General features: G+C 40.6%; 1 protein-coding gene across 4 annotated transcripts in view; it reads right to left on the reverse strand.

Moving 5' to 3' along the window:
• SGCD (sarcoglycan delta) overlaps nucleotides 1–26,743 on the reverse strand; it is a 1,022,496-nt gene that overhangs the window by 876,445 nt on the left and 119,308 nt on the right. The window contains exon 5 of one of the 4 annotated variants that reach the window (XM_072953973.1): nucleotides 16,294–16,366. The exons of the other annotated variants lie outside the window; for them this stretch is intronic. The gene's annotated coding sequence lies outside the window, so the exon portion shown is untranslated. The remainder of the gene's footprint in view (nucleotides 1–16,293; nucleotides 16,367–26,743) is intronic. 4 annotated transcript variants of the gene reach the window in all.

Here is a 26,743-nt window from a genome sequence, read left to right on the forward strand (position 1 = left end):
AACTGTAACTTTTATTACAATGAAATCTAATTCCATCTTTCGTTGTCCATCTTCTCTGCATGGAGCTGTGAGTGGGGGCCAAGGTGGGGCCAAGAACACCCAGGCTTCTGTAGGTGGGATAGAACTTGGCATATTTGAGTTCGGGAATTTGTTTTTTCCCTCTTTGGTGCCTGCGGGGCTCTGCTTCTCAGTCTTTGCAGAGCAGAATGCAGGGCAAAGTGATTCCTTTGGAACAGCTATGATTTTAGGATTATATAGAAGCCACAGAGGTCATAGGAAAATAAAACTGTGCTAAAATGATGTCAAGGTTCTGATTTAACCCCACTAAACCCAGAGACTTCCTAGTGCTTAAACTGCTTTATGTGTAAATAACTAGCCATTTAACTTGGTGTAAATTCTCCTGCAGAGAAACACTGCCATTTTTGCAGGTATCTGTGATTTATCATGATTTTTCTCCCAGGAGTAAAAGCAGATGATAAGCAACATAAGAACACAAACTGAAAGAAGAAAAAATACATAATTTAGGGGTTTTTTTTTAATCCTTGTATCATTTAGTCAATTTTAAATCAGTCTTTTAGTAAGCACTGCTACAGAACTCCAGATCTTAAAAGATGAATGGATATGTAAGCAGTCCAACTTGCAACATTCAATCCACCCTCTCCTGCGTACAGATGAGGAAACTGATCACAATGCAGATAACTTAAATGAGCAAAATGGACCAGTGAATTTCGCAGTAAACCAGAGAGCATCTGCCTCTGTCAAAGGAAGCAGTAGCTACCTGGCTACTGCTGTTCGTTGCAATAAGGAATTGTGGACCCACAGAAGCCACATTTGACATTTCCATGAGAAGCCAGAAACCCAGATTTTTTGATGAAATCCTGTGGTTTTAAAAAATTGGCTCAAAATTTTTCCCCCACAAATACTGCACAGGTTATAACAAAGACATCTGTCATCTATTTGTCAGACTTGGTGTGTAAACTGCTGTTATGGCTTTGGGACAAAATGATTAGCCCAGGACTAGGGATGGGACTAGATAAAGAATGCTGTCTTGCTAACAAATACATAAAATGGTCAACAGGTACATGAAAAGGTACTCGACATCAATGATCATCAGAGAAATGCAAATCAAAACCACAGTGAGATGTCACCTTACACCTATTAGGATGGCTCGGATCAGAAAGACAAGAAATAACCAGTGCTGTCGAGAACAAGGAGCCCTCACACACTGTTGGTGGGAATGTAAATGGTACAGCTACTATGGCAAACAGTATTGGAGGTTACTGAAAAAGAATTAAAGAGTAGAACTACTGTATAATCCAGTAATTCCACCCCTGGGTATTTATCCAAAGAAAACCAAATCACTATCTCAAAAAATATCTCCACCCCATGTTCAGTGACATCATTTTCAACAGCCAAGACATGGAAACAACCTAAACCTGGGTGGATGAATAGATGAAGAAAATGTAATCTATATATAATATTCCACACACCCCAGAATATTATTCAACCATAAAAAAGAAGGAAATCCTGCCATTTACAACAATATGAATGAAACCTGAAGGCAGTATGCTAAGAGAAATAAATCAGACATAGAAAGACAAATACTGTATGATCTCACTTATATGGGGAATCTACAAAATAAGCCAAACTCTACTGATACAGAGAACAGACTGGTAGCTGCCTGAGGCAGGGGGTGAGTGGGGTGGGCAAAATGGGTGGTGGTCCAAGGTACAAACTTCCAGTTATAAGATAAATAAGTCCTAGGGATGGAACATCCAGTACAGTGGTTATGGTTAATAACACTTATATTATACGTTTGAAATTTGCTGAGAGAGTAGATCTGAAAAGTTTTCATCACAAGAGAAAAACATTTGTAATTCTGTGGTGATAAATGTTAATTAAATTAATGTCATGATCATTTTACAATATATACATACATTGAATCATTATGTTGTACACCTAAAATTAATGCAATGTTAATATGTCAATTATATCTCAATTTTTAAAATTTGTACTTCCCATATTCCAGGCTAGGGCTCTGTTCAACCCAGACTGCCTCTCTGGAACATACCAGATCTTAAACGCACCATTGTTTTCTTTATTATATTTCCTAAGTGAGATATGCCTTTCTTAACCATACATGTTAAAATGGAAAATCTATAGCTAGGAAGGAAAGGGAAAATAGTTGAGGAAAAGAAAGGGAGTAATACTGCAGTGAATTATAATTAGCAAAGAAATGTCTGACTTAATTTTCCATGTATTTAGAAATATACAGCATATATTTCCAGAGAATGTTTTGTATTTACAGCATGTCTGTCTTGTTACACGGCTGCAGTGCAATTGTTTTCCTGCTGAGAATTATGGCAGTGAAGTTACTCTGGGTCCTATTACAGCTAATTATAGTCTTGCTCTGGAATTTAAGAGCTCCCCTGCAAAGCTCCCTCCTCTCCAGTTATACTCAATGGACCTGAAAGCATTCTGATTCTACATGTGATTTTCATTCTCAGGCTCCTGCTAGAAATATGACACTTGGATGTTTCAAGGTATAAATTACCAGAAATGAGCCCAAGCTGATTGGAATAATTCTAGCTTTCAATTATATGAAAATGGAACACCACTGTGTAATAGGAAAAATTCATATATATTTAGATTTAAAAAAAAAGCAAAACCCTAGATTCAGAGAACTTGTATAGATTCAGATTGGCCCTGGTGTAAGCTCTACAAGGAAGGTTGGGGGGTGTGACCTGGGTACTCAGCTTCTTGGGACTCCTCAGAGTTTAAACAGAAGTGTGTCAAGTCTGCCACAACAAAGGTAAATATCTCTCTCTCTACGTGATAAACTTTCTTTGGGCTCGGAGTCAAAAGACTGGGGCTCATTCCTTCCAGCAATATCACTTACTACCCAGGTATGTCAAAAAATCATTCAACTTATTTAAGCTTCCTTTTTCCTGTCTGTAAAATGGAAAAACTAATGCCTGCCCTGCATTCATTCCAAAGTTGCTATGAGGATCAAATTAGATAGGAGATCTAATTAGATTAAGGCAACATGCCTCTTTTGGCTCCTACTACCATGGGAACTGGCAGGCTACATAGCATTTTGAAGAGTAAGGAAGGGATGGGGAATAAACCACCACCAGCCTTGCAAAGCCCTCAAAATGACGACAACAGTCCCTACCCCTGGAGTTGTCACGAGGCTTAAATGAGATGATGCACAGAAAGTGCTGGGCTCAGCACCTGCTTCATAGAAAGACTTTAATGACCTTTCTTGCCTGCATTCGTATTTCACTGAGTCATTTTTTATTGTATCACCAGAGGGTTGTTTGCATATACAGGACAGTGACTAAAATCAGCCCTGCTATTTTTATGCTTGTGAGCATTGATTTTTACCAAATACAGAAAGATTTTTGTTTAAAAAAAATTAAGCAAAAAAAAAGTTTCCTGGGTTGAGAAACAAAGCAATGAAATGAAACACAGAACTTTTGATCTTGAAAGTGTCTGTGTTAGTGTCTTCCCCAAAGCGTATCAGAAGATGAATGCAGGGGATACAGAAGTTGGAAAAAATTTACCTCGAAAAATCCTTTGTGGCGGGGAGGGATATTTCTCTCCTCATTTTTCTAATCCATGACTTTTATAAAATGTATTTTTAAAATTTTTTATCAAAGTAGTATTCGATGTGGTTTAGAAAGTGAAGAATACTACAAGGCTTACGTGTAAAAAGAGCTGTCGCCTGCTCTCCCCCTTCTCTCCTCCAATTCCAGCTCCTTACAAGTAGCCACTTGCAAATCTCTTAGATGTTTCTTCCATTATTTACCTTCCATATTTCTAAAGAACAGCCTAATCCCAGAACTGTGAGAAATACATTCTGCTGTTTATAAGCCACTGGTCTATGGTACTTTGTTATAGCAGCCAAACTGAGCAAGATGCAGAGCTTAGGTTCATCCATCACCTCTGAGAAATGTATTCTTCACTTTAACACATGAGATGAGATAGTTTTTAATTTTAGTTCCATGAGTAAAACTATTCAAATAGTACAGATAAAGCAGAACCTTAATCTGTTACGTTCATCTTAACCCTCCAATCCTTCCCCCCACGACCTATGGGTAACATTTGTATGGAGTGTAATTTTCCAAACCATGTTAAGGTGTGTGTTTCTGACCCTCCATGTATTTATATGTATCTCTTGACTGACAGATAGATAAATATATAGCTAGACATTATTGCTTCCCTGATTTTTAAAAACACCAATTATATCTACTGTAAGTATTTTTCTCTTTTCATAACACAATAAGCTTTGGAAATCTTGATATGACACTTCATGCAGATTTACCTGATTTTAAAATTCCTTGCATAGTATTCTTCCACTTATATTTATTATAACAGATTAGTTAAGCAGACTCCTATGGAACATTTGGGTTGCTTTGCTTTTGCTATAATAAATAATGTTGCAGTGTCTACACTTGTACATGTCTCTTTGTATTCACATGTGATTCTTTGTGTGTACATGCCAGTATTTTTCTATGATAGACAGCAAGAAGTGAAATTTCTGGGCTTAAGAACTTGTGCATTCAGCATTCTAAGGTACTTTTAAATTGCCTCCCAAAAAAGTATGCACCAATTTACATTAGATAGCGCTACTTTACCTTCATTTTCAAAATGATCACAGCTTTATTGATTATCTTGATTCTAATACAGTAACTGATGCTTAACAAGACATTTAGCACATGATAGATATTAAATACATATTGGTAGAATGTATGAACAAATGAATGAGTGAACAAATATCCAAGAGTGTTAAATACCATTCTGGAGAGAGAAACTGTATTATTTCTGTTAGCTGAGCTGATATGAAGGCCACCAGCAATATCACTGGATTCACAGGCCAAGTCTTTTGTTTCTACTGCCTGTCATGGAGTAAGACCAAATAGTATTATGCAGAGAGAGCAAAATGTAATACATCAAAAAAAATTTTATAGTCAGAACCGGGACCTTCCAGGACCTAATGAGATGATCTCAGGCAGGTTACATGTCTATCCTGCTTGTCAATTTCACCATTTGTAACGGGGATAATAAACTCCAAGGTCAAGTGAAAGAAAGTATGCAAAAGCCTGTGAAAACTATAGCATGTTATACAAATGTTAGTTTTCAGTTCCTCCTAATGTACCGTATTTATGAGCAGAGAGCTGAGATCTGAAATGCTTGTTCAGCCTGGCTGGAACCGAATCAGTGCTTTCACCCTCCCTGCCCCTCATCCTCTTTGCTCACCACCTTCACCTGCTCTAGTCCCTAAATGGCTGCCCCGTAACACAGCGCGCCATGCACTTCCAACACGAAACGTCAATGAGTTTTGCAGATTAAAACATTAAAAATGTATGAGGAACTACTGTCATCCAAAGAAGCTAATAATACTCATGGTTTTTTTTTTTAACAAGCGAAGCTGTTCATTTCAATGGCACCGTGTATTACTATAATCAGTAAAAATGATTCTAATGTCTCCTACTGGTACACACCACAGGACATGGGTGTTTTAACATCTACCTCAACTTCTACGTGCTCAAGTACAACTGTTTATTCTACCAACGTATTGCTCTGGTTTTTAAAAAGATATGGAACATACAGCACCAGCTATAAGCCCGTTTTCTATATAGAAGTTGCATGGTTATATAATTTTCCTTAAATGCCAGCTAATGTTCGGTAGGAAAGGGAGACATTTGCTCTAGGAAATCTTCAGATGGTTTAACCTTCATTTTGGTTTTCTTTTTTTTTTCCTTTCCTTCTGCCTAGTGTCTGCCCACCCAGCCAACCTGTCAGCCCCCTGCCAGGCTAAAGAACATCTGTTACCAGATGCTCACTGCGACCCAGAGCAGACCAAACACAGTGCTGCTTTGGCTATAGGTTTAGCCCCAAGAGGTAATCACCAATTCCACATTGTTAAGGACCTTCAACAATGATAATCACTGACATTTTTCATAGCATTTTACATGAGTTTTTTATCGTGGTTAACAGCACAGATTTTGGAATCAGACTGTGTGGGTTCAAAGTATGATTTTTACATGGACAAGATATCCAACTGCTCTGGGCCTCAGTGTCTTCACCTGTAAAATGGGGCTATCACTCTACTTACCCTATGGAGTTTTTTTTAATTCTTAATTTTTCAGTTTACAATGTTAGTTTCAGGTGGACAGCAAAGCAATTCAGTTATATATATATGTATATTTTCAGATTATTTTTTCATTACAGCTCATTATAAAAAATTGAATATAGTTTTTCTTTTAATGGAGGTACTGGGGATTGAACTCAGGACTTCATGCATACTAAGCATGTGCTCTACTGCTGAGCTAAACCCATCCCACCCCACTACAGAGTTTTAAGAAGCTCTAAATGAGACAATCTGGGTCACCGACTGAGCATGGTTGGGCACAGAGGTGGGATCGATTCACATTAGCTGTGGCTACTACTACAGCCCTGTGAAACCAGCTCTGTAAGGAGAAAGGGAATTTCCTCCAATTTTCAGGAAAGAAAACAGACTCTGAACAGCTACATGACCCACGCAGGGTCTCGCTGCCAGCAGCTGGTGAAAACCAGACTCTAGCTAGATCTGCTCTGGCTAGCTGTGTGTTCTTCCTACTCAAAGGGGCCGCTTCGTTAGGAAAGAACAAAAGTCAAAACTGATAAAATAAGGAGGAGAGGGAAACAATGGAGAGATCAGGTTGGAGCTGGGCTACCATCCTGCTCAGTCACCTTTTCGCCACCCAGTTACTCAACCGGGTCTCTAACCTAATCATTCACTCGACAAATGCACTAGAAATGTGGTGACAGACAGGACAACTCAAACTCTTGCACTTACAGGGCGCACGCCCTGAGGAGGGGCCCAGCAATGAAGAAATCAGCAAATGCGGAAAATTCAGTGATCTGTGGGGAATATCAAACAGTGCCATGTGACCTTGAATTAGGCCTTAACGCCAGGAAAGAGAGACGGCGTTGAATCAGGTGAGAGCATGGCCTCTGGAGCCAGACAGTCTACGGCTTCAAAGCCTGGCTTTATCACTTGCCACCTGTGTGACCTTGGGGAATTGATTAACCTCTCTGTGCCTCAGTTTCCTCAGATGATCATGGGGATTAAATGAGTTAATATATGTAAAGGGTTAAGGACAATGACAAGGCAAGTGCTGTGTAAGTGACTACAAAAGAAGAGGAGTCAAAAACGGGAAGATCCAGAGGAAGAGTCTTCCAGGGAGAAGGAACAGCAAGTGCAAAGGCTGGAAGGAAAGCTCTTGGAGAAAGAGAGGGAAGGACCAGCATTTTAAAGAGCAATGAGCAGCAGGACGGTAGCCGTAGAAGTAGGAATCTGCTGAGGAGTGTGAAACAACTCACCCACGGAATCAACTAGCCCTGAAAATGGGTGGTGCTGGAGTGTCGGGCCCATACATGGCTGTCACCGACAGTCGGAGAAGCGCACGAAAGCTGGTGTTTTGAAAGAGTAAATAAAATCGACAAACCTCTGGCCAAACTCACAAAGACGAAAAAAAGAGAGAGCACAAATAAGCAAAATAAGAAAGGAAAATGGAGAAATTACAACAAATAATATAGAAATACAGAATATCATACAAGCATATTATGAAAAACTATATGGAACCAAAATGGGTAACCTAGAGGAGATGGACAAGCTTCTGGAAACATACAGTCCACCAAGACTGAATCAAGAAGAAACTGACCACTTGAACAAACCAATCACTAGAAATGAAATTGAATTAGCAATAAAAAACCTCCCTACAAATAAAAGTCCAGGACTGGATGGCTTCACCAGGGAATTCTACCAAACATACAAAGAACTCATACCAGTCCTTCTCAAACTCTTCCAGATGACTGAAAAGGAGGGAATACTCCCAAACTCATTCTATGAAGCCACCATCACCCTGATACCAAAACCAGGCAAAGACACCACCAAAAAAGAGAATTAAAGAGCAATGAGCAAGAGAGAGGGTAGGGGTTGAGGAGGCCTAGAAAACACCCGTAAGAGATTATGAATCAGAGTTGACTTACCTCAAATTAAGGGAGGGGCTGGACAAATCATGCCTTACTGTCCCTTTAGCTCTGAGACCCTTTGCAGGTAACACTGTTCACCAAGAGTAAGTGCGTGAGCTCAGATTCATTTGTGTCCAGCGAGCAAGGGTCGGCATGCGCCAGCCACCCTCTTCACATCCACTGTGACCTATTTAGGAATTGGCTAGAGGGGAGATACTCTAGAGGGAATTGGTGCTCCACACCAGGAGGAGAGCCTCTGATTTGGAGCACCGTGCTTCTTAGGGTGTGGCCAACTTGGGCACAGGGGAAGCAAATGACCGATCTGGGTAGCATGAACAACAACCTACCCAGGAACCACTAACGTCAGCGCCTCCTCCTGAGCTGGCTTAGACCAATGGGGTCCACACACAGCTGGTTATGCAGGGAACTCATGGAAACACCTATCTTGAGACTCTGTCAGAACAGGATCCTTGTGTATCCAGTCTAGGCTCCGGATAAGCCAGGTAGGGAAGCCTGGACCAAATCTGTGAAAGGAGGGGGGATAACAGTATCTCTCTCATAGGTTAAGATGAAGATTCTAAATGAGAAAGGAGGAGAGAGCAGTGGGTTGCTCAATAAATGTTGGTGGTTTTTATTAGAGATGATCACATCTTGCTCTTGTAAAGAGTAATCCAGAAGCAAAGATCAGAGAGCTTATTCATATTACTGAGCCCTGAATGACAACATGTCCTCCTGTGTTTGCATAAGAATGGAATTTGGGTGGGACTCAGCCCAAAATAACAAAGTATTAAAGTCAGTGCCTCGTGTACCGGGACCAGCTGTCAAGAGAGGTGCCGGGGGGGTAGGTGCCATCCTGGAAAGGACCAGGTGCTCTGGCCTCATACACACCTGGATGCAAATCCAAGAGCTTTCTCTGTTGTTGCTTCTTCTAGGAATTAATTCCCTCACCTGTAAAACTAGAGTAATTATATCTAAGTTTTGGAATTAAAATAAAAATTAAATGAGGCCTTGCAGTGGGTTCACAGCGGGCAGGCAATAAATGGTAACTCCTCCAGATCTCCACACCCATGTTACCCACTGTCCTCACTATGGATCATGATTTTGTGGAACAGAACTCTGAGCAGGGCTCAGGTGGATGACTCTCATGCTGTATGTGACATCACCTGGATTGCTCAGGGGCATTTAGTTGGCAGTTGGTCTGGTCAGAGGTCCCAGAAGACCCATGGAGGCTCACTGTTTGTCACCTTGGTGACCACTCTCCACAGAATCACAGGATGTGCACACCTGGACAACAGGGTAGCCGCAATGATTACATGGTGGTCCAGGGCCCCTGGAGATGAAGGGAAATACGGTCAATCCTCTTAAAGACCAGACTTGCTTTGTATCACTTCCACCACACCCCAGTGGTGATGTCATCACAGGCCAGCCCAGGTTCAGGAAAGCGGAAACAAATTTCTTTTCTCACCAGGAAGAGAATCAAAGAATTTGTGGTCATCTTTAATTGGCCATAGTAGCTAACACTCAGAATAAAAAGAAATTTGAAGCATGGTCAATTGGACCAAAAAAATCCATGGAATGGCCATTCTCCAGCCTCGTATTTCTTCCTTCCTCTCTCTACAGTGACTCCTCCATTAAGACAGACCCAATACGCAGTGACAGGTATCAGCCATCTTGCTAACTAACAAGCAAAATGATACTATTTTGGACAGCACCTTGACTGTGCCATTCATCTAAAGATATCCATGTCTTCTTCTGCAAACAATAATTAAGCCTCTGGATCACCGTGATGCTCCATTATCTCCTCTGGAGAGACAGAGAAGCACTGAGCCTAGAAGAGTAAATTCCCCAAGGTCACAGGGGTCGGTGACGGAGCTGAGACAGAATCCACAGCATCAGCAGCTCGGTCAGCATCTACTTCCCCCTTCGCCAGTGATGACAGCCCGAAAAATCTAAGGGAAGTCCTGCCTGCCTATTTTCCTAGTGGCTCATTGTCACCTTGCCCCTTAATATCATTCCTGTCCTTGCTTACGACCCTATCTCTGAATCCAAACTTCTCCAAAGCCAGATGGAGACCATCAGGAGGGCTAGACTCTGTACGTCCCTCACCTCACACCTAGTGTCTCCAATTACTCAGGAAGCCATGCACGACACAACAGAGGCAGCGAGCAGAGAAAGGCACAGGAGCTGTACTTCCATTCTTCATGGCACAAAGCTCATTTGCTTCACTGTCAAAAAGCAAGAAATTCCAGAGAAAAGGAAGATAGAAAAAAAATACAAGTGTGGGAAGAAGGGGCATGAGAGAGCAAGCGACTATAAATGATATGCTGCATTCAGCCTGCATCATTTAGCTTTTGGCAAACTATTGACAGCTGCCAGATCTTTGTCAAATCTTGTCAAGTAAGTGCTATGCCGGCTGCTAAAGCTCACTGGAGTCGTTCAAATTGTTGGGTGAGTTGGAACAAGAAAAGACATGTCACTTGATGAGTGGACCTTCTTTCCCTGTCCCCTGGCCCTCATGTCCCCAGACCAAGATCATTATAATCATTTTTCTAAATTGAAGTATAGTTGATTTACAATGTTGTGTTACTTTCTGGTGTATAGCATCGTGATTCAGTTACACATATTATATACACACACACACATTCAAATGTAATTTGCAGCCACTATGGAAAACATTATGGAGATTCCTTAAAAAACTAAAAACCGACTTCCCTATAACCAGCAATCTCATTTCTGGGCATATATCCAGAGAAAACTCCTCTTAGAAAAGATGCATGCACTCCAATATTCATAGCAGCACTATTTATGTCAGTGGATAGAAAACCCCCAAACTGGAAAGCCAAAAAATGTGTGGGCAAGCCCACCAAATAGGTGGACAAGCCCCTCACCTCAGATGAGTGGGTTCTTGCCTGCCAACTGAGAAGGAATTCTCGATAGATATTCCTTTACTTTACTGCTTTACTGCTCAGAGAGAGGAAAAAAAGGAAACACTCAACAGGGAGCTGTCAGCCAGGTAGCCGGTCAAGACAGCTCCAGCCCCTCGATCTGGACACCGGGTCTTTTATTAGAAGGCTCTGCCCTCGTCATCTTTATTCTAGTAGTGCCAATCATCTTCTGTTCCGGGCTCTCTCCTCCCATAAAGCTCAGCCCTAAAACAGAAACTTCGGCAGGAAAAAAGAGAACAGAGGAAGAGATACTGGGGTGTGTCCTTGTGATCAAGGCAGCAGTTGTGGGACATAAATCGTCCTGTTGTATGACTATGTTCTTGGAATTAAGGAGACAGGTGCAGGATAAGAGAAACAACTTGTTTTTTCACAGCCTGGCACTGTCTTTCCCTTGTTGTTAATAAGCCAGGGTCAGTGTCTCCCTAATCACCTCTCTCATTTACAACAGCCAACAAACACATGGAAGCAACCTAAACATCCATCGACAGATGAATTGATAAAGAAGATATGGTATATAAATACAATGGAATACTACTCAGCCATACAGAAGAATGAAATAATGCCATTTGCAACAACATGGATAGACCTAGAGATGATCATACTTAGTGAAATAAGTCAGACAAGGACAAATATCATGTATCATTTTTAAACTAATCTTCCAATAGCCATCCCCCCCTCCCAGTCACTCTACCTTACTAGTGCCAGTTTAATATTAGGATTTCGAGCTTACAAAAAGTAGGACTTAGGCAGGATCTCAGAAGTTACCTAGCATCACACTCTCACATCATACGTAGGGAAACAGAAGGACCACTAGGGCACGGTGATTTGAACACTGCATAAACTCGGACCCAATATTTAACCCTCTGAGTCTTAGTTTTCTCATCTACAGGATACGGACAACAAACAGTACTCACCTCTTGTGTGGTCGTGAGGACTAAGTAGAATCGTGCACATAAAAGGTTTGGAGCTGCGAACTATTTTTACAGAAGAAAACATTTGCTCAAGATCACACAGCAGGTCAAGGACAGAGATGAGCTTAAATCCAGGACTTACAACTTCTACTTCATCGACCCATTCAATGAACGTTCAGTGTGAGACTATCACATTCCAGGCACTGTTGTGAGCACAGAAAACTGACTGGCGAATAAGACAGTCTTGGGTCACGTCTCTGCTCAGAGTTTTCAAGGTAGGGAGGATTTATACCTATTACAACTGTGGTAAGTGTGAGGGAGGAGAAGGGAGGGGTGCTGTGGAACTGAATGAGAGGAAAACAGCTTGGGCAAGGGCAGTGAGGGAGGACCTCCCCGAGAAAGAGATGCTCAAGTTGTGAATGAAGGGTGAGCAGGCTTTGGACAGAAGAAGCGAGGGGGCCGAGAAGCCAGTGGAAGATCCCAAAGTAAGAAGAGAAAGATGTTTTCAGAACTGGGAAAAAAAAAAAAAAACTGGCTGCAGTTGGAGCATCCGTCCACCGACAGAGGACTTTCTCTGTCTCCAGCATCCCCTCTAGACCCTGTGTCAGCCTGTAAGAAAAAAAAAAGTCCTGATGCCTCTCAGAAGCCTGGTGTTAGGGTTAGGAAGGGGAGACTCTCAGATCTCTGCTTCTGTCTGGAGCTTTGTAAGTCTCCCTCAGTTTAAGCGAGGTCCAGGGCTAAATATCTTGACTTACTTAAAAGATAAATTAGGTGGCAGTGAAGTAACATGCATTTGCTTATACAAGTATCTTAGCCTCCACTTGTCTTGTTTCACAGCTTTGATTTCTAGATTACAAGTTGGAAAATCAGCAAGTTACTCAGAAGGAGGGCTGGGAGGGAAAGAGACACATTCAACCAAGAGTCCACTGAAATCATACCAGCAGACTATTTTTTTTTAAAGGGCACATACAGGATTGCACCCTCTAACTGAACAGCTCTCCCTCAGTCCTAAGACCATTTATCACTTCTCTTCCCTGCTTCCTCTGTCAGTGCCCCCACACAATCCTCCTTCTTATCGGGTTGAGCCTGCGCTTAAATTCTTTTCTGACTATTTCTTTTTCTATCTTTCTTATCTTAACACAGAAGAGAGGAAAGCTATCCCCAGAAACTCAGGTGCAGCCCTAGTGATGGATTTGTCCTGGATCAATCATCAGCATTCGGTGAGCTGGAATAGTTTATTCACTGACCTAAGTGAGCAGTTTATTTTCTCAAAAGGTGATGCACTTAGCCTGTGCTCCCAGCTTTGGAGCCCATTGTTTGGGAATATATACCCAACACTTACTCAAAGCTTACAATTACCAAGAAAAATTCGGTAAACAACTCTAACTCATCTGGCCCTGGAGATACAAGAAAGCATAAGGGATCTAAGCACAACATCGAATTGCTGGTTCCAAGGGTCATGCAACCAGTTAAGGAAATTAAATAATGGTTATTATCATACTAACTAAGGTTTATTAGGCCCTGTATCAGGCACTGTGGTTAAGGGATTTACACACACTTAACACATTTAATCCTCCCAACAACACACTTGTCCTGTTTTACAGATAAGGAAAAGGTACGTTGGAAAAGTTAAATAATGTACCTAAGATCACAGAGATAGGATGAGAATGAAATCTGTGCTGTATAATTCCAAAACTTGTGCACGTAATCATGTCAGGATGGATATGATGATAAAAGGCAGTATATAAGGTCCACATATTTCAGAGAGAGAATCCTGTAGGGCTGGGGTAAGGGACTTCCAGAAGCTGCATAAAAGAGGCCCCATCTTTGAAGAATAAAGAGGCCTTAGAGCAGGGTCTCTCAAGTCTTGGTATTATTGACATGTTGGCCCAAACAATTCTTTGTTGCATGGGCTCTCTTGTGCATTATAGGGCATTTAGCATTATACCTGGCCTCTACCCACTAAATGACCAGTAGAACTCTCCAACTACGACAACTTCAAAAGTTTAAAGACATTGCCAGATTCACTTTGGGGGCAAAATAACCCACAGTTGAGAACCATTGCTTTAGAGGGAGTCAGGGAGCCCCAAGGGCAGGGGAGGCCCAAGGGAGGGAGGGCAAGCAAAGCCAGAGGAGGTCCGTTGGACCTGAATGTGCGTTAAAAAGAAAAATTGAAAAAAGATCGAAGATTACAGCCAGACTGAAAAGGGCTCTGAATGCCAGGTTAAGAAATTGGGAGCTGGGAGCAGGTGCAGATTTTCGTTTTTAAGAGTTAGAACGGTGTGTACGCCTGACTTCCTGTGCATTAGGGCATGGCCTCAGTCCTGTCCTCTGAATATGCCAAGCACACTTGGGCCTCAGGCTTTTGTATCTATTTCCCCTCGCTGAAATTAGCCTCAGTTACCTGGAGGACCCCTTTCATTTCCTTCATGTTTCTATTCAAACATCACTTTATGAAGAAGGCTGGCCCCACCTGTAACTCTCTATCCCCTTATCCTGCTGAATTTCCTTTCATGGATCTGTCTTTCCTGCACACCAGACCCACTGTGCCATGTATTCATGTACTTAACACTTTGCCATCCATCTTCCCCCAAGGGAATGTCAGTTCCACCAGGGCAAGCGTGTGCACTGCTGTACCCCCAGCATGAGGAACACGTCTTGGCTCATAGCACGTACTCAATAAATACTTGTTGAATTAACAAATTCCTTTGCAAGAAAGGGAATTCATTTTAGGAAGTGTTTCCTAGAAGCCAGGCATCCCCATGTTCCATCTGTAAAGGGTGTGTCTTGAACAAGACGGAAGATTCACAACGTGCAGTCGTTTTCCCCGAATCAGTATTAATTTAAGCATAGACTCCTATGAGCCAGCCTAGAGCCAACAAACCAGAGTATCTGGAGGGTAGGACCTGGAAACTATCTTTGAACACATTCCAAAGTTTATAAGTCACGTGGCAACTCTAATGTTTTGTGAGACAACTACGCCATTGCTCTTTCTGTTCAACTTCACTTCTTTGGAAGTCAAGATTCAGATGCTCAGAATTAATAAATACAGGGACTATCTTGAGACTCCATGGGAGTGTCCCTCTTGCCCATCGCAACTTAAATGTTCACACTATATTGACAAAGATCTTAAATTCTCACAGCCCTTAATTCATACACAACATTTCACATCCCCAGCTTTTTTTTGATTCTTACAACAATCTTCAAGAAAGACAGGGTGGCCATAATTCCCTTCATCTGGTCACCTGATGCAATGAAGACTCAGATTGCTGCAGTGACTTGCCCATGCTCCACAATTTATTAAATGTAGAGCAGGGAAGTATCCATCCCTGGGCTATTTCTCCTCCACCATTCAGTTGACCTATTATAATCACTGAATACATTTAATGACACATTCGAGTTTACTAAAAATTTCCACTAAACCTTATGAAATAAATTTAGTTCAGTAACATTACCTACGTTTTCAGATCAGTAAATCAAGAGGTACAGTGGATAAGATGGTTAAACTTTAAGGCTTGGGACCAAATGTCCTATTTCTATCACTTGCTGCATGACTCTGAGTAAGCGACCTATGTGAGCCTCAGTTTTCTTATCTGAAAAGTGGTGATAATAACTCTTTGGAGTATTGTGAGAATTTACTATCATAATTTATGTAAAATGCATATGGCCTGACACATATATCAAGTATTACTGGCAGTAACTGAGTTTCTGAAATTGATAAAAAGCAAGAAGGATGTCTCATTGTAATCCTGATACTTAGCCCAGTGGACAGCATTGCAGGAATTCAATACATCCTCACTCAACCAAATAATAAAGGAATGAATTACAGAGGTTAAAACTACTTCCTTTGGGTCATACAACTGGTAAATAACAAAGTCAAGACCCAACCTCCTGCCTTCCAACAAAAAAACCTGGAGTTCCTTATATTCTGCTGGTCCTCTAGCTGTCTCCACCGAGGAGTGTGGTGAAGGCAAGGATTTATCTCACTGTTGGGAAGAGTCTACATTCGTGAATGTGGAATTCTAAACCACTGGCTCTGAAAAAAATGCCCTGGACCTAGTCGGCCAGCACAGGCTTTATCCTTATCATCCCAACTCCCTCCTGGAGGCCCTGGTACCGGGAGCGGTACATGTAGGTATCTGTATTCTCCTGAAACAACAGCAAGGCCATTTAGCCGCTCCTTTCTAATTTAAAGATGTTGTCTGTGTCTGCACATCCTTCTGGTTCAGGAGTGGATTTGGAAGGTGAATAGCTAACACGTTCCGGTGAAGCAAGACGGGGAAGGGGTTGCCTAATTGTGACTGTTCTGTCACATGAGGTTAATAATCCCCTTCCTTCTCTCCTAACCCTTCAGTCATCATCACTACCTCCTCCCCCACCACCTCCCAGTACAGAATACATGCACTTGAACTAACCTAATGCCTCTTCAGTCACTCCTGATGCGAAAAATGTGGTTCTCCAAGCTCTTCCTTCACGCCTGTGTCAAATCTGAATTGAAGATAACCACGAACCCATGTTAATTTATTGACAGCTCAAGAACTAAGTTCTTTGTAGCCACACTGAATCACACAACAAAGATTATAGTATTCCTAACTCAATTTAGATGTGATCATTATTTTGAAGAAGAAGAAAAAAATGAAGAATGTGGATCAATGTGTTTTAGATTTCAAGGATTTTTTTAATCACAACACAACTTTGTTATTGAACTAGAATCCTGAAATGTTAAAAGTGATGGAGACATTTAAAAAAGTTTAAAAAAAAAGTGATGGAGACATTAGACACCATTGGATCCAGTCCTTTCCATTTACAGTTGTGAAAACTGAGGCCAGAGAGAAACGACAGATTTGTCCAGGGCTGTGCAACTTCCTTCTGTGTAGCTAGCACTGCATCTTCCCAGCCTGGCCATCACAGGATTTGTGCCTAAACAAATCCTAACATACACACCAGGAAGCTCTATTTAATACAATTCTCAAGTGGCAAGCATGCAGGGCTATTAGAGTTGATTAGAAGATAACAAGATGGCCCAGAAGTTGACCCTCTGCTGCCTCCTGGAAAGATGCTCCAGCCTGGGAGACTGTAGGTGGAAGGGAGTTTGCCAGCTCAGGAGTCGGGGGAGAACAGGACTGCAAGTCAGATGCCAAAGATTACAGGCACATGATGAAGCTTCTCTATTAACTTAAGTGACTGGACATGCTCAGTCAGGCATCTGGGCTCTATCAGTTATAGATTATCAGTGACATCAGGCACTTACATATGAAGCTGTCCTGGGCTCTCAATGCCAATTGCCGGAAGATAAGAAGTGGAATTCCAAATGCTTAAAACCCAGCCTTCTGTGGCTGTGAGATACTGGCAGAGGAGTTTGGAAGACTGCCATTTGTACACAGACACACAGACACACACACACACACACACACACACACACAGAGTAGCAATGGTAATTCATATTAGGTTTTGGAAACCATCTCAGAGTCAAGATGCACAGGACCTCTCAAAAGGCTTTCTCTTAATCTATTATGTTGAACTTTCTTCCAAGGTTAACCAACAAGGGAACAGTAGGCTCAGAGATTCTAGATGGAGCTAAATCAGTCACACTGGGGTATTGTAGAACAGTGGCCTCTGATTGCTGAGCGCACTGGGGAGCCTGCCTGGCCCTGGGATGCAATTTCAGATAAAATATCACAGAGCTGCCAACCATGTTACTACTTCTCAAAATGTCCCAACATTAGTATTTTAGTGGTTAAAATATGACAAATTTTTATCACTGGCATTATTCTCTACAATAAGAAGTAGAAGGCATAGAAATAATAGCAAAAACACTAGCTGAACTTTACTGAGATCTTACCACACACCAAGCACCATGCTAAGTGTCTTGCAGGTACTATCTCGTTTAACTTTCTCTACCAGGTGACAGGTAGTTAGTATCCCCACTTTACAGATGAGAATACTGAGGTTAAGCATTAACCCCAAATTCGCCCAGGTTATGAGGAGCAGAGCTAGACTAAATGTCAGGTGAGTCTGTCTCCAGAGATCTTGAGGTTCAGGAAAGCTGCATTATTTTTGTATTTTTTAAAATAATTTACAGGAAAATTGACTTTTTCTGTGTAAAATTTTAGGAATTTTAACACATGTATAAATTCTTGTAACCACAACAGTAAAAATACAGAACAGTTTAATTACCGTCAAAGCTCCTTTTGTAGTCAAGCTATCTGTTTTTCGTCACACCTTGTCCCTTATCCTAAGCCCTGGCAACAGTCATTCTCTTCTTCTTCCCTGTAGATTTGTCTCTTTAAGACTGTCATGTAAATGGAATCATGCAGTATGTAACCTTGGGAGCCTGGCTTCTTTCAGTTAGCACAGTGCCTTTGAGAATCATCCAAACTGCTGCATTTATCGATAGTTTGTTTCTTTTATTGCTGCATTGTATTCCACTGTGTGAAGGTGGGACAGTCGGTTTAACCTTTCAGTCACTGAAGGGCTTGAGACTATTTACAATTTGGAGCAATTATGAATAAAGTTGCCATAAACATTCATGGATGGGTCTTTGCATAAGTTTCACTTCTCCAGAGTAAATACTCAGTGGAGGAACTGACGGGTCATATGATTTGAAGAAACTGCCAAACTGTCTCCCAAAGTGGCTGAACATTTTTCATTCCTACAGGCGATGGAGGAGTATTCTGGTCGCTCTGCACTCTTGTCATCATTTGATAGTTCCAGTATTTTAATTTTAATTATTCTAACAGGTGTGTCATTCTTTATCACACTGGAGTACTAATTTCTATTTCCTCAATGAATAATATTGAACATCTTTTCATATATTTATTTACCACCTATATAATCTCTTTGGTAAGGTTTAAGTCTTCTGCCCATTGCAAAATGTTATTTTTTTCAATTGTTTGGTTTTATTTATTGTTGAGTTATGAGAGTTTTTAAAGTCTGGATACAAGGCTTTGGTCAGATATGTGTTTTGCAAATGCTTTCTCCCAATCTTCTTAACAGCATCTTTAACAGAGCAAAAAGTTTTGAATTTTGATAAGGTACAGCTTACTCATTTTTTTTCTTTTATGGATTGTACTTTTGGTGTGGGAGCTAAAGACTCTTTGATTAACTCCAGGTTCTGAAAATTTTTTGTGTGTTTTTATGTAAATGTTTTTTGGGGGAGAGTATAGCTCAGTGGTAGCATGTGCTTAGTATGCATGAGGTCCTGGGTTCAATCTCCAGTACCTCCATTAAAAATAAATAAACAAACCTGATTAACTCTCTCCAAAATAAAAAAAAATTATGTAAATGTTTTTCTTTACATTTTATGTTTAGATTGATGGTGGGTTTTGATTTAATTATTGTATAAGGTTCACTTTTATTATATATTGTTCCAACACCATTTGTTGAAAGGACGGTCATTCCTGCATTGAATTGCTTTTGCAGCTTTGTAAAAAATTAATTGCCCTGGTAATCTGGGGAATGGGTAATACTTCTAATGGGTGCAAGGTTTCTTTTTGAGTGATGAAAGTTTTCAAAAATAATATTAGTATTATGGTCGCTCTATTCTGTCAACACTCCAGAAACCACTGAATTACATACTTTAAACGAATGGGTTTTATAGTATGTAAACTATACCACAAGAAACCTGTTACTAAACCAACCCAGTCATCCATAGGAGTGTGGGTTGGTCTCTTTCAGAGCTCTAGTCTCTCCCAACAATCTCCACACATCTCTTCTCCACTACCACACTGTCCTGATTACTGACCCTTTATAGGGAGGAGGTCTTAAAGTCTGGTGGTATAATCTCAACTTTGTCTTTTTCAAAACTGTTTCAGCTTTTCTAGTTCTTGGCCTTTCCATATAAATTTTAGAATCAGCTTGTCTATATCTGTTAAACCCCACTGGGATTTTCATTAGAGTTGCATTAAATCTATAGATGAACTTGTAAAAAACTGACATCTTTATGATGTTGAGTCCTCCAAAACATGAACATGGTCTGCCTATGTTTATTAAGATCTTTCACCTACATTTTTGGATCCTATACATGGTTTTTTATATTTATACATATGTATTCCATTTTAAAGTACTTGTAAATGGTATCACTTAAATTTCTTGATTTCAGGTTGTACATGGCGAGTGTATAGAAATACAATTGATTTTTGTGGATTCACCTCATATTCCATAATCTCATTAAATTCGATTATTCTGAGCATTGTTTTTACAAATTCTTTGGGATTTTCTACCTAGACAAGCATGTTGTCTGCAAATAAGGAAAGTTTTATTTCTTTGACTTCCTTCTACTCTGACCGCTAAAACTTTCTTTTTGTGTATTATTTTCTCCTTCGGGTAAACTCTCTGCAATCAATTCTAGATAAAGATGAGGATGAAAGAAAATGAGAGTAATGGATACATTTTTAATTGCACTCAGTTTTATACCTTCTAGAGACATCTGAGACATCTTTAATGCCATCAACTGCTGACCCAGATCAATTCACTGCACATTTATTCAGTTCCTAGTGTATACAGACATTTGATGTACAGAGAACTAAAACGAGATAAGAATGAAGTCCTTCATTGGAAGTTTACATGTAGTAGGGGAGACAGATAGCTATATAGATCATTTCATTGCAATGTGAGAAGTTTTAATGACAGAGATAGACAAACGAGAATAAAGAAGAAGATATTTACTTTGGCCTGACCTGACATTAATAGGTGGGGTGACCAGATTACCCTTGTTCAAGCCCCTGCCACCTCCCACTTGAACAACAGCAGCAGCCTCCTAATTAATTTACTTATCTCTAATCTTGCCTTCCTATCTATGATTTTAAAAAATCAGTTTCATTGACATATAATTCACATACGAGACAATTCATCCATTTAAAGAGTACAATTAAATGGCTTCATTATATTCACAGAGTGCTGCTCCACCACCTCCATCAATTTTAGAACATTTTCATTATGCAAAAAAGAAAACGCTCTCGTCATAAACGTAATCCCCTAAACTCCTAACCCTTCAGCCCTAGGCAACCATTAATCTACCTTCTGTCTCTATACGTTTGCCTATTTTGAACATGCCATATACATATAATCAAACAATAGGCAGTCTTTGTGATTGGTTTCTTTCACTGAATGTTTTCAATGTTCATACACGTTTTAGTATGCGTCAGCATTACATTTATCTTTATTATCAAATAATAAATCATTGTATACATGTATCTCATTTTATGTATCCATTCATCAGATGATGGGCATTTGGGTTGAATCTACTTTTTGACTATTAAGAAAAATACTGTATAACATTTGTGTGGACATATGTTTTCATTTCTTGTGGACACATACCTAGAAGTGGGATTCCTGAAATACAGGGTAAGTCCACCTTTAACATTTGAGGAACTGCCAGACTCTCTTCCAAAGTGACTGCACCAATTTACATGCTCAGCAGCAGTATATGAGGGCTCCAACTGCCCCACAACCTAGCCAACACTTGTTATTACCTAACTTCTTTTTATTATAACTATTCTAGTGTTCTAGTGGGTGTGACATAGTATCTCACTGTGGTTTGTGGTTGCCTTTCCTAGATGGCTGATGATGATGAGCGTCTTTTCAAGTACTTACTGGCCATTCTTGCATCTTCTTTGGAGAAATGTCTGTTCGAGCCTATTGCCCGTTTTTAAGTTGGGTTATTTGCCTTTATATTATAGAGTTGTAAGACTTCTTTATATATTCTGGATACAAGTCCCTTATTAGATATATGATGTGCAAATATTTTCTCCCATTCTGTGGTGTGTCCACTCATTTCCTTGATTATGCCCTTCAATGAACAAAAGTTTTTAATTTTGATGAAGCCAAATTGATCCAATTTGTCTTTTATTATACATGTTTTAGGTGTCATAATAAGAAAATCCAAGATCAGAATTTACCCATCCGTTTTCTTCTAAGTGTTTTATACTTTTAGCTCTAATATTTAGGCTTTGAGCCATTTGAGTTTATTTTTGTTTATGATATAGACAGGGATCTAATTTCATTTTTTTATATGGCTAGTCAGTTGTCCCAGTACCATTTGTTGAAAAGACTCTTCATTCCCCGATTTGAGTGTCCTGGCATCCTTGCTAAAGATTGACTACAAATACAAGGATTATTTCTGGACCTTCAATTCCATTCCATTGATCACTATGGCTACAACAATCTATTATTCACTCTACAGAGTACTTTTAAGAATATAAAAAAAAAAAATAGATCACTCCATCCCCATGCTTAATGTCCTGAGGACTTACCACTGCACCTAGAAGGAAATCCAAGTCCCGTAAGTTCCAAGATGATTTGGGCCCTGTCAAACTCTATCCTCATTTCTGCCCCTCCTCCCCAACTTTGTGAGATATAGGCACAAAGATCTCCTTTCTTTTCTTTAGGACCCTTAAACTAGCCTTTCCCTTGGCCCACAATGTTTCTTTCCTCAGTTCTGTTCATGAACATCCCTTCCCAGCATTCAGGCTTCAGCTCAAATGCCATTTCAGAGAAGCATCTGACATATCCTATCCTTCATAGATATGATCACAGTCAGGAACTATTTTAATTACTCACTTGTTGGTTTGCGAATTATTGTCTGTCTCCCCTATAGAATGCAAATCCCATAAGAGCAAGGGCTTTGTCAAGCTCTCTACCATTTTATATAGTACTACTCAGTAAATATCTATTAAACTGTATAAATAACTGAATGAATGAACAAATGAATGAATAAGTCAAAGAAGTTGTCCTGGAAGAGGTGGCACTGGAGATGAGTCTAAAGAAAACCTGAACAAGACTCACTGTTACTTCTGTATTAATTGTACCTTGAATGGAACCATTTTACAAGTCCTGCAAGGACAAGGTCTCCAGCTGATCAAAAGCAACATCAGTAGATCAGTGAATGTACACCTCATCAAATAATGTGTTTGGAAACATACATTACTAAATTGGAGATCTGTAGCCAAGTGCAGCCTCTTTAATTATTGAAATAGAATAATAAAGAGTCATTTCTCCTTTGCCTGCTTGTCAGACTCTGTTCTGAGTTCTCCATCTCTCTGGTTGTAGTTTTTCAGCTGCATATTTGTGATCAAGTCAAACAGTTTCTGGGCTAAATTGTGCTGCCAACTTCGAGGCATTCCTTGCTACCACGACCAGCTGTCACATGAAGAAAATGCAGCCCACTTCCAACTGGCACACAACAGCACTTAACAGCTAGACTGGGTAATACTCCCACATTGGCAGCTGGACTCTGGTAGAGTTTTATAATACTGTTTTTTTTTTTTTTAACCTCACTTACCCCATTCTTACTGGGAAACAGCTCGGCATTTACCCTCTTGCCTGAGTTGCTCTCAGGAATTCCATCCTATGTGTTTATGTTCCTTGTCGGCATTCACCATTAATAGGAACACAGCAGCAGCAATAGTGTGGCAGGGAATGGAATTTGGAGTCATATGGACTTGGATAGAAATCACAATGCTGCTTCTCACCAGAAGAGTGACCTTCGGCAAAGAACTTAACCCCTCTCAAGTTCAGATTCCTTATTTACGAAAGAAAGAATATACTTCCTATCTAACCGAGTGGAGGGAAAAATTACTCATCCATTCGTTCAACAAATTCTTATAGAATGACTGTTATAAAAATAATGGTAGCCATGTTCTGAGAACACACCATGGGCCAGGCATTGCTCTGTTATCTTCCAGACACTCTAAGACCCAGATCCTACTAGGATCATGTCCATTTTACAGGTGAGAAAACAGAGTCCCAGAGACAGGAAAGAACTGCCCAAAGTCACATGGCCAGTAAGTGGCAGAAACAGAATTTAAACCTGAATCCAATCTTTCTTCTTAAAGACTACTTTCCATGAGGACCAGGATTTCTGTGTGTTTTATACACTGCTAAATGCCTGGCACTGGGCATTAGCATCTAGTGCCTCTTTGACGGGTTGCTCTAGCACAGAGACGTTACTCCTTAAATAAATCTATGTCGAAGTAATTCACAGACATTATCCACTGCCACATGCCAGCCACTCTGCTAGACACCAATACCACAACACGCAGCAAAGGCTTTGTCTCTGCCCCAATTAGCTTATGGTCTGATGGGGATTAAATGAGATTGTGTTTGTAAAGCACCTAGCACAGTGCCTAATGCATAATAAATATGAAAAATATATATACTGCTATAATTTTATAGGACATTATTCTTTTTTTTAACCCAACTCATACTCGAAATACCTGTATTATCAATCCACAATGAGAGAATAACTGTGAGATAATTCAAAATATTAGCACACTCATCTTGAGGAGTTGGTATTGTTTCAGTCCATTCAAAGGTGTTCACTCAACACACACTCTGGGTTAAAAAATACCAGGTCGATAAAATCCACGGAAATCTGCCAGAGAACCTGGCCTCATTCAGCTGGCCACATGCTTCCATGATTCCTTTAGCTCCAGTTGAAGGAAAGGTTCAACCCAGCATCCAGTAACCTGGCCCTCCTCACATGTAGCACCTTTTGGGAAACCTGAAAGCAGATGTGACCTGCTTGCAGTCATTTTCTTCTCACACAGGGAGGTGAGATAGCAGCCAGGGAGGTGGGCAGAAGATGAAGGGTTGGGTGGCAGGGAGTAGAAACAGCTCAGAATGCAAAGAGGGTGGGCTGGGCTCAAAAGTAGCATGGTTTGTTTTTGGCATTTCTCCATCTCCTTTTCCACGCTGTCGAGCACCCAACGGCTGACCTGGAGAAGCGGGCTTGAACTTGCCACGTGGGACTGCCAAGAAGAGAAGCAGGAGCTTCCACAGACAAACAAAACTCTCCAATGACCAGAAATAAATCCAAGTGAGGCAGTGAGCAACTTTTTGCAGGGACTGTAGTACCCTGTGGCTACCGGGACTCAGGGTCTTTCTAGAAGTGAGATTCTATTATTCTTTCTATCTCTCAGATTTTTTTTCTCAAGAAACGAATGTTTTCGTGACTTTCTCCATCTTATTATCTCTAGAAGGGTTGGTAGTTCACCAGGGTATCACCTCTTTCTTTTGGGCTCCCATTACAGAATTTTCAAAATAACACAAGCCGTGTTGAACTACCGTGCGTGGCCTCTCTTTTTACGGTAACATTTGCGTTTTAACAAGGTTTCCCAGCTATGGAGAAGCACAAAGCGCTCTTCTTTACTGGAGAGGGAAGCAGAACATCAAGAAAAGGGTTTGGAGAGCCAGAGGGATGCTCAGTTACTTCACTTTGCTGAAGGCCAGTACTGCACAGAGGCAGGGAATAAACAGGCTCCTAGCTGTTGACTTAAAAAGGAGAATGGTAAGGAGAAAAATCTGAAGTTCTTTCTTACGGTTGGTCAGACTGTCTTCTGCCGAACTAGTTTTTGTGGGCTTCTTAATTTTGCTTTTGTATTTTCTGATCCTGATCCTGAAAACCAGACTTCATGCCAAATTAAGTAATAAAATATTAGTACATTTAAATATGTGACAAATTTTACAATTATTCTTTGAGATAATTACTACTATGATTACTGTTATTCTCCCACCTTAAAGATCGCTAAAGCTCAGAGAGGTTAAGTAACTTGCCCCAACTCTGTTGATCAGTTGGAGGAAGAACTAAAATCCAAGCAGTCTGGTGTTTTCCCCCAAAGCTTCACCTGCTAACACGTGCTGTGGTAAGCAGAATTCTAAGCTGGCCCCCAGGATTCCAAACCCCTGGTGTTCATGTATATTCTCCCGGTTATTGACCCAAATGCTAATCTAGGTACCGCTACAAAAGGATTTGGAAGGGGTAATTAAGTTCCCAAAGTAGTGGACATTTCCCGAGGGGATTGTCCAGGTGGGCCAGACCTAATCAGAGAGCCCTTTAAAAGCAGTTTTCTGCAGCTGGTCACAGAAGAGGACACTCACACCCTCAGGCTCATCTGGAAGAAAGCGAACATCCACGTTGAGACCTGCCTATGGGGTCACGTGGGAAAGAACCGCGGGCAGCCTCTGGAGCTAAGAGTGGTCCCTGGTTGACAACCAGCAAGAAAGCAGGGACCTCAGCCCTAGAATCACAGCAACGGAATTGTGCCAACAACCTAAGTGAGCTTGAACAAAAACCCTATACTCCAGATGAGAATTCACCTCAGCTCACCTCCTACCCCCTTTCAGCCTTGTGTCCCTGAGCAGGTAATCCAAATAAACCAACCTCAGGCTTCTGACCTGCAGAAACCGGGAGGTAACACGTGATCTTGTTTTAAGATCTTAAATATGTGGTACCTTGTGCAGCAACAGAAACAAATTCAATGTTCATTGTACAGACGTAGGACATCCCAGAGTTCAACGGAAGAAAGTAAATATCACCCAATGTCTCACCGCTCAGCAGTGGCAGACATTTTCACATTTTTGGCATATTTGTTTTGTAGTGTTTACAAATACATGTTTTGTAAACATTTGTAAAAATTGGGAACAAACTGTTAATATTTTGTTTCTCTCTGTTTTGCTCATCAGCATTCTGACAAGAGTTTTTCCACGTCATCAAATATCCTTTATACATTTAACTTTTACCAATTGCTACATGCTATGCATGTATACAAATGTATTCAGCCACACCCTTTGGGAGGCATTTAGATTGTTTTCATATTACTTTTATAATCAACCTCATTTTGAGAATTATTCTTTTCATAAACCTTTGAGTTCATCGCTTTTGTCTTTAGAACAGCTCTGTAGAAGTGCTACTGATGAACCAAAAAGCTTCTGAGTTCTTTTAGTGTCTTGACACAGATTGTCAATTTGCTTTCAGAAGTGGTGCAGAAATACTGTTCCTACTGGCAGTGCACCTCACCACGCTTTCACCCCAATGCATATTATTGCTTCCAACAAATCTCAGTAGACCTGATAGGTAAAATGGGA

The sequence above is a fragment of the Vicugna pacos genome, chromosome 3 (genome assembly GCF_048564905.1).
Source record: "Vicugna pacos chromosome 3, VicPac4, whole genome shotgun sequence".
Taxonomy (NCBI): Eukaryota; Metazoa; Chordata; class Mammalia; order Artiodactyla; family Camelidae; genus Vicugna; species Vicugna pacos.